This window comes from Manacus candei, unplaced genomic scaffold (assembly GCF_025592945.1).
Source record: "Manacus candei isolate 608988 ecotype Guabito, Panama unplaced genomic scaffold, ASM2559294v1 h1tg000056l, whole genome shotgun sequence".
NCBI classification, from domain to species: domain Eukaryota; kingdom Metazoa; phylum Chordata; class Aves; order Passeriformes; family Pipridae; genus Manacus; species Manacus candei.
Genome location: NW_026138104.1, coordinates 3,967,202 through 3,976,878, shown reverse-complemented (window position 1 = coordinate 3,976,878; position 9,677 = coordinate 3,967,202).

Here is a 9,677-nt window from a genome sequence, read left to right as displayed (position 1 = left end):
GGATTCTGCTGGGGTCTGTAGCGAAGTCTGTTGAAAGCAGGAGAATTGACATTTTGCTTATTGTCTCGACTGCTTTGACATCTCACAGGCAGTACAAATGATCACTTATGTAAAGGTTATTTGAATAAAGGTAACATCCCTTGGTGTGACTTAACTGTGAAAGTATTCCAGTTCCCTTTAGAAGTCCCTCTGAGATTTCCAGTATCCTAAAATGTGCATCTATTTCTAATTTGCCTGTAGGGTAAGAAAAAGTTGGAATTTAAAGTCTGCAGAGCTTTTCTGAACTGGCAAAATACACTGAAACTAGGATTATTCAAAAAGGCTCTTCCAGGGCTACAAACAAGACATGAAACATTTGTGTGTCAGAGAGCTGGGGTGGGAGCAGACAGGGAGCTGCTGGAATGAGTGCTCCTGCTCAAAGAGTTACTGGGTAAGTGAAGGATTTGCTCTGCAGCAGGAGCAGAGCAAGGGCTGCTCACTCCCCAGTGTCATGGGAAGAGTTTCTCCAGCAGTGTGGGAAAGGGGTGCTTTTGCGAGAATTCATAGAATCATAGAATCATAGAATCACTGAATCAGCTGGGTTGGAAGGGACCTCAGAGATCATCAAGTCCAACCCTTGATCAACTACCGCTGTGGTTACTAGACCATGGCACTAAGTCCACATACAGTCTCTTTAAAAATCTCCAGGGATGGAGAATCCACTACTTCCCTGGCCAGCCCATTCCAATGTCTGACCACCCTCTCTGTAAAGAAATTCTTTCTAATATCTAACCTAAACCTACCCTGGCACAACTTGAGACCATGCCCTCTTGTCTTGCTGATAGTTGCCTGGGAAAAGAGACCAACCCCCACCTGGCTACAACCTCCTTTCAGGGAGTTGTAGAGAGTGATGAGAGTTCATGCAGCTTGAGTTCTCATTTAGCTTTTCAGTCTTTGTGAGCGCTTGGGTTATGTTCAGAGGGTTTTCTCAGCAGCTCCCCTTAGGGCTAGAAATGTTGGGAAGGGAGATGTGCTGGTTTGTTTTTTTTAAGCCAACATTGTACATTTTTAGATGAAACTGTTTAACCTGATGAAATGAAGTTTTAAGAAGCACGATCAAATATCTAGGCTCAAGAGAGATTGTGAACCTGGTGCACATGTTGGTTCATGTGTTGATTACAAAATAGGCTATGAAGATGTATCATATGAAAATCATGTGAGGGTCACATTGTAGTTATGTGAACAGATTTCTTATTGCTCCTTTCAAAAGAGTTTCTGCTGTGACACCGAAGTCTCACCAATATGTTGAAAAGAAGCCCATATTTGTACATTCTGTGCAATGTAGCTGAAAAGCTTTGTACCTGAGTCATAATATTCCTTAGGAAACTTTTCTTACTAGGCCATGGACCAGAAATCCTGATTTACTTTAAAGACAGTAAAACCTGAGCCTACTGCTGTTGCACAGAAAAATTTTCATTGCTCTGGAGGTGGTCACAAGGTTTCCATCAGAAAGGTGCAACATTTATATCACCTTTCACAACAGAAGATCTACACTCTCTACTGACACAGAAAAGCCTAGTGTGGGGAAGAGAGCTGGTGATTTTTCTTCTGTGTATTTTAGTTGTAAGGTTTTGCTAGAGCTCTTTTTTAAAATGAAAATGCTGTACCATATATACATGAAGAACATGAGCTGATGCCAAGCTATAACAGTCAAACTATAGCAGTCATCTGGAATTGCCTGTTGGATTCCTGCTTGCGGTAAATTAGTGTATGATGGTTTTTATAACAAATTATGAAATGCCAAGTAATTATTAATTATTGGACACTTCTTATACAGTCTTGCCTATCAATGAGTGACTCCATCTGGTCTGAAACTATTGCAAATACTCTAACGCAAGACTGTTTAAAAGAGTAAGAATGACTTCATAACATGGAAAGTAAAAACATGGAAAAATAGAAAAGAACAACTATTTCCAACTTTCTTTTTTTTTTTTAATTTGCTTGGTGCTAAGTTTCAGTGACATTCCTGTTAGACTTTTGAGAGTCCTATAAGGGACCGACCCTCCATGCAGAGCTGATTGCATGAAGTTGCTTGTGATGCAGTGTCTGCCCGTCCGTGTTCTTACTGACAGGTAGGTCCATCTGCTGTCCAAGAGGAGTGGACTAGCAATGAGATAAGAAATAGTTTTGCTCCCATCATCATCATTAACAGGCTTCTGTTAGACTTTCTGTATTGAGGAAACGTAATTATTGTTAGCACTGTGAAGAATACTGACTGGGCAATACTGACTGGCGCTGAAGTCACATTTATTGACTTCTCTGACAGAATCTTTACAGGAGCTTGACATCAGACCCAATTTGTTTCTAAGTGTCCCCAAAATTGGTATGCTCAATCAATCCTCACCTTGCTTGCTGTAAATTTCTTGCTTTTTGTCATATTTCAGCATTTGCCCTCCAACAAGAGCAGGAGGGTTCCTTTGCTGGATATGTCAGCTGACCTCCCATGTACCATCTTAATTTCTTTCTAACAAGGCATCTCAAATGTAAAGTTGCAATTTAGTTGCTGAGAGGCATTTGAGCATGCTTAGTGATACCAGAAACAAGGAACTTTGCTGATGTGCCTATTTGTTACCATAATCCCACTGTTCAAGTGAATGTGATCAGCTGGCCCAGCTTCATGCAAGAGTTGCTTATACTCAAAGCTATGAGGCTTCCCAGGTTCTTTGTGTAAATATTTTCCTTTCCAAATTGAAAAACAGGACTCCATGTCTGAGTTGGATCTCTCAAACATCACTGAGTCAGTGTGGATGATTCCTCCACCTTTTGGGTTTCATTGTGATTTGTGTTTAATGATACACTTGTGGCTTTAGTTAAGAAAGGATTTTCCTTCAGTTACACATCTGCTATTGACAGCCAGCTAATCACAACAATTTGAAATCTTTGGGCCAGAAACACCACTGGTGTCATTTCAGTTGACGTGTACTGATTTCCTGAAGGCAGCTGAGGATGTGGCAAGATACACAGACCTGTCTTGCGACTTCTTTTACCTATCGATGGTTTGAGTGATCAGCTTCTACTGAAAGACCAGCTTTTTTTTTTTTCTTTGACCATAGTAAATCTGTAGTCCCTTTTCCCTCTTCTTAATCATGTGTGATGTTTGTTTTGGTTTCGTTTTTTGCTTCCTGTTTGTTTGTGATCTGTTTTCTGAATCTTCCTCTTAATTCCCTGTTTTACTCATTTCTCTGTGCTTCCTGGAAAAAGTATTTTGTTTTTTATTCCTAGGCAACATCTGACCATCTCTTCTGTCCTTTTTGCTTGTCACCATACTCCTTGCCAGAGTCAGCACAATAAGAAACAAATGTCTTGCTTGTCAGTGCTTTTTCCACGTCCGGCTGTTCAGACTGCAAGGGTTAATTCTCACTCAAAATTCAGTCACAAGAAACCTAAAGAGGGATTTTTCACACTTGCCAAAATATCCTTCCTCCATTAAAACTCCTTTTGAAATAAAATTATGAGATTTAAGTCTAACCATGCCCAGGTGAGTAATCAAAAGAATTTTCTCTATTACTCCCCGGAAGTGCTTTTATTTTCCGCTGAACAAAACAAATTTATTTCTTGCCAGCCTCCAGCTGTCTCAGAAGCAAATCACAGCAATTAACAGGTAAGACTGATATTCTGCAACTCGGTTGCCACTTGACTGCAGGATTTCATCAGCACTTAGCTGCTTTTTTCACTTCCTTGGGGTAATGTTTCTGATGGTAATCACCTCATCTATCAATTACAGTGGGTGTCTTCTCAACCAGGGTTGGGACTTTGCAAACTCTCGTCACTGTGACTAGTCACACTCACACCAAGAGAAGGTATTTCTGGTGTTTTAGGAGAGCAAGAAAAATGCAGAAATTTGGTATGGAGCATTTCTACCACCAAAGGAATGACAGACAGAGGAAGAACTGAATGGAGAAACACGTCCAGGGAATCAGGGAAACAGGGAAACATAGGGATCAGGGAAATGGCAAGTTTACTTTTGAGTTGCCTATTGAGGCAACTTCCAACAACCCTGGCCTTTGCCCAGGACAAGCCGCCCACCTAAAGTTTTCTGCATGTAATTTTTCATGCTGCAAAATGATCAGGAAGTCAGATGAGGCCAAGTGCAGCTCATTTAGATTTGTATAGCTAATTTAAATAAACTCGGTGGTTGTCTGTACGCCAGAAGAAAAAATAATTTTATTTCATGGCAGTTTTGTGTCAGTAGGACTGATAGTTTTCCAAGTTCTATTTGCACACAGCTGTCTCAGCTGTCCTGAGCACCTGTGGCCACCTTTACTCTCACAGCAGATAGGAGCTCACAGTCCCTAAGAAACTCATTGGTTCAGTTTTTGGCTTGAAGGTAAGATGACATATTCCAAGGAAAGATCCAGACTTTCAGCAGATGCAACTAGTGAGTAATAGCTATTCTAGAGCCTATCATGCACGAATCCTGGCTTTCTGCTAGAAGTAACTGTTTTTATGTATATATGTTTTGTTTGAATCCTTGGCACCCAGGGACTGACTGGATTCTGTCGTATCCCAGAAAGCAAGAAGAAAAGGGAGAATTTAGCAGTTTTCTCTCACTAACAAACCATGCTTTTGTTGATTTATTGTTTATTTTGCTTCTACTTTAAAATGTGGTGCTTAAGAACTGTATTTTAATTGCAAATGAAAGAAACATAGCCTTCTTGCTTCCGTGGGATGAATGCCTGCCTTCCAAGAATGACTGAGAGGAGAAGGCTCTTTTGGCTTTCCCCTCAGAAACCCTGGGGAAGATGAGGAGCGTGGATGAGCTCAGTAATGCCGGGGCTCCATTGGGCGGCCGGCGGGTGTTGTGACTCAGCCGGCGTGGGAGGCTCCCTGGCACCGGCGCTGTGGCTGTGTGGGTGGTGGAGAGGAGGCTTGTGAGAGTGCCGCGCCGTGTGGGATCATCCTGCAACAGTTCCTCTGAGCTGGGGTATCTCAAGGAGCCATTAAAAGCAGGTTGGGGCCACTATCCTGTGTACAGGATTTCTCCATAACACGTTTTCCCTTCCCCTCTCTGAGATCCGTGTTTGTTGCCATAGTGAGGGGACATAGCTCAGACAGCAAATGCTTGCTTTTATTTGACAGAAGTCTAAACAAAAATAAGGGCAGAACAGTCCTGCGTAGTCCTAGAGAGAACCCTTCTCTGCTTTCAGTGTTTGCCTCTCATCCAGTGAAAATTCATGCTGTTGCACGGAACCATGCTCAGGATGGCACACTGCAACCTGCCTCGGGGAACCCCACTCAGGACTGGAGCTGTTGGGACATAACAGGAAAAGGGACTACAAAAAGAAGATACAGGAATAGAGGAAAGGTAGTTCATTTCCAGGATGAGAAGTGTAGATGGTGTGTGAAGAAAGAGAAAGAGAGTTCAAGAAGTGTTTGGACAACACTCCCAGGCATGTGGTGAGATTTTTGGGGTGTCCTGCGCAGGGCCAGGAGTTGGAATCGATGATCCCAGTGGGTCCCTTCCAACTCAGCATACTCTATGGTTCTGTGATATCTGTACTGCTCACAATAGCCACAATAGCATGCTATGACCTCTCCAAGGCAGAGGAGAGCAATCCCATAGCCAGGGAGGAAGGACAGGTTTCTCCCAGGACTCAAGCTAGCAGTGCTGCATTTGTGGACCTCTGGAGTGCTCTAACATAGAGCTTGCCTGTGGTACCTGCATATCCTAGGGGTCTAAGAAAAAGCTTGTGTTTGATTCGTGTGCCCTGCACATCAGCAACTAGGTTTTCCTGCCTACCAAGATATTTCTACACAGTTTTTAATCTAAATACAAGTAGATACGCGTATTATCACCTACCTAGCTATCTCTTTCTCTGTTCTTACACAGAGAAAGACTCAGAGGTGGGCTTTTGCTCACCTCTGTTAAATGACCGTCTTTATGACAGTGCCTTGAAGGGAAGCCCTTCAAGGAGAAAGAACAAGAGTACTAGTAAGAAGAAACTCAGTCAAATATCTCCTAAAAAGGAAAACAAACATCCAGGTACAGAAGGCATTGATCATGCTTCCTGTGTGATCAATGGGAGTTTTGCCAATGACACAAATGGGAGTGAATTGGCAGGAAAGAGAATGGGAAATATTTGTGGAGAAGTGCATCAGCTTTGCATGTATAGAAGAAAAAGCAGCTACATTAGCAACTGTCCCATTAGAGGGTACTCAAGGGAATCAAGATTCATTGCTTCTATCTTCCAGGCATTAACTATAAGTTTTTACTCTAACTTCCAATTAGAAGATTTAATTGGGCCAAGTCCCTTTACCCCCCTCCCTGTATGCAATGTAATAGGCTCAAGACAGAAGTTAAGTTTAGAAGAAATGAGAGAAGTCTCACACAGTAGAGTGTATGAGGGTGTTCTTTCTTCAGAGACTGAGATTTCTGCAATCCCTCCCCAGCAAGTGCTCCCCAGCAAGGGGACAAGAAGTGACACTCGTCAGTGTCTCCAGCTTGACATGCATTTAAACATGACCTTCTCTGCTGCACATACAGCAGACAAGGGGTATCAGCCCTCAGCCATCTCACTCAACCACATCTTTGTCATTACCAGGTTTGTGAAAATTTTATGAAGACTTACCAAGCACAATGGGTGGGACATTAAACGCAATTTGCAAATTTGGAGGCCCCTTCTGAAAACAGGATCTCTGATGGTAAAAGTTTGTCTGGGAAGATACAGTAGTGTAAGTGGGAATAGTCCATGATTTCTTGGGTTGGCAAGTGAATAGTGAGTGCTCTTGAGGATACTCCAGAGTGCTGATTCCCTGCAGGACCTAAAACTGATCCCTTGAAAGAGTGGATTGGCAATCGCAGCTGAAAGCAAAACTGACCAGAACACCAGATACTGTGTTAGATTTAAGCTTTCTGGATTACCAGAAAGTTTTTCTGATTAAATAGAAGCATATTCAATGACTCTACTAATCAGCTAGGTTTCCATATGTGATGTTATCCTCTTCATTAACCAGATTTGTTCCTTCATCTCAGTTCTCTAAAATACCAGCTTTGCTGAACTACTAATTCTTACTTTCCAACAGCCAGTTATGAAAAACTGTGGTTTTGAAAATATTGCTCTTCTGTGAGCAGTCTCAGCCTTCTGCAGTAATGATATCCTAAAATACTCCTGGAGAAAAATGTCTACCCCTTTATTACAGAAGCAGGTGCTCCTTTCAGTAGTAAAGGGACAGTTACTTACATAGCACCCTTCTTTATCAGTGACATGGAAAAATTAAGCAATACTAAAATATGGTTGCAGCAAAGATGTCTTCTGATATGTAATTTTTTCCCTCTTTTATGTAAAGAGCATATTTGTTTTTTACATGAAATATATTCTGAATATAGGAAAAGAAATTGTTGCACCAGAAAATAATGCAGAGACACAAATCAGAATAATATGAAGAACTTGGTAACCAGAGGACTAAAACAGATTAGGTAATAAAATGGGGTAAAATGTAATTGCACTTAAGGGAGAGTGATGTAATCTTTTAAGGTAAACTGGGAATTCATAGGTTTGAAATGAAAAAGGAGAAGAAAACTGGAGTGTGTCACTCAATGACAGTGGTTGTAAGCAATAATTGTCATGCAATTGTGAAAAACACAAATTTGATACTAGCATATGAAGCATTTGCAGAAAAAAAAAAAGAGAAAAGTATAAAAGTCGTTGTACAATATAGATTATTGGAAATAGTTCTGGCTATCTGTGTGCTAGAAACATGAATTAAAATTAGAATTAGTGGAGGGAGTGAGGATGGCCAGAGGAATGGAGATCAAAACAGTTGGTTGGTACAGCTTAGCAGACGGGCTGGGTGGAAACTGGGAGAACATATGATTGTGCTCTATAAATGTGTAAAGGACATATGTAGTCAGAGTAAGACAAGCTATATAAGCAAAAGAATCATATAAGCACAGAACAAATAAATATGTATTTTAAGAGGGGAAAATAGGAGAAGCGTGTTTCCAATTGCTGATAAGATTCTGGAACAGCCTCACACAAGAGGTGGTTTCAGCAGTCTGAACACGGTGAGTTTATGAGAAGTACCTGAAGTTGCAGAATAAAGGACACAAGAGTTATCTTCCTATTCCAGTTCATAAACTGTGTTTCCTCACTTTCACATACAAGTCAGTAAAGAAGAGACAACAAAGACTTACAAAAGGACAGGAACTTCCAACCAGCAGTCCACACCCATCCATGTTTTCTCAAGATGAACAGCCATAGCCAGATAACCATGTGTGTGACCATTGCAATGGCTCTTCTTCAGACAGCGTACAAAGAGTCACCGTCTGACACCAGGGAGTAAACTGTGTGAATCACTGTCTTCAGTTAAATGTCATCACTGCTGCAGTATCTCAGACAGCCACTTATAGGAGGCATCCTTGGTTTGGGCCCAGCAGCAGAAGCCTGTGCAGCAAAAAACAGAGGGTCCTCCCTCTGCTGTACACACCAAAATGCTGCAAATGCAACATTCAGTTGCTAATGTGACAAACGACAAATTCAAACCGTGTTTAACTGATTCAAGGCTATTATGGAAAGTTTCTAGTCAAGGCAGCAAGTCCCTCTCTGGAACAATTTCTGTCACAGAAGAATCTAAGAACAGAAGTAATAAAAAATTATTGGTTTATAATAAAAGAATCAAAATGTTTGCATTGGCTCTCCTACCGGCTCTCTGAATAATCATTCCTGCCCTAAAACAGGTAATTATTTTATTTTGTGTCCATGAAAAGCACCCTTTCTGGTCTTGCATGACAGATTTTCAATTCTGATTAAGCTTCAAGCACAATTTTCTGTCGGGAATTGGACTTTCTCAGAACAAAGCAGTTTTCTACTGTGCACTGTAACTATGTTCTCCATGGCTGAGTAGCAAAACCTGCAATTCACCCCCAGCACCCAGTTATGCATAGTATCTGGGGAAAAGCAGTAAATTAAAATGACAGAATTGTCCTCAGACTCTGAATATTATACTAAGCATGCTTTGGCATCTTATATTTAGAGTGAGCTATTTTATGCTCATTTCCTCTTGATACAATTTAGTTAATAGCTAAATTCAGTCACAAAACCACTTGTAAATAAGCACCTTGTTACAGATTACAGTGTTCTCAATCCTCATGGCTCTTCGACCCAGTCTATCAGCCAATAAAATCTACCAATACAGTATATAATTTCTGTCATGTTTGAGTGTTTTTATACATTAATGGAGCAGCTTGTAATTTCACCATATAGGCTATGCACTCCTGGATGTACAGGATATATGAGATAAATAAGCTGTCCAAAGAAGGCATTTGTATTGGATGTTCACTGTTGGTTTCTTCCCATACTGCCCTCAGATGCAGAAGCTGCCCTGGGAAATGAATGTGCCAGGATAAGTTATCTGGGGCTCATAAAATCTTTTTTAGAAGATTGAAATAAAGTCAGTGCTTGCAGAAGACAAATCAATTGTGACATTTCTGAATAGAGTGCGATGCATTTAATTAGCACAAGACATACTGGCAAATGCTGAATTACCCAATAAATCACTGAATGCTGGAACCCATACAGAGCCAGGAATCAGCTGTCTTGAGAGATGTACAGCAAGTGATAATAGGAAGATCTGGCCATTTCTCCTCCATTTTCTGCTAAATTTCTTCCATTTTGACATTTGCATGCCAGACCATTTTA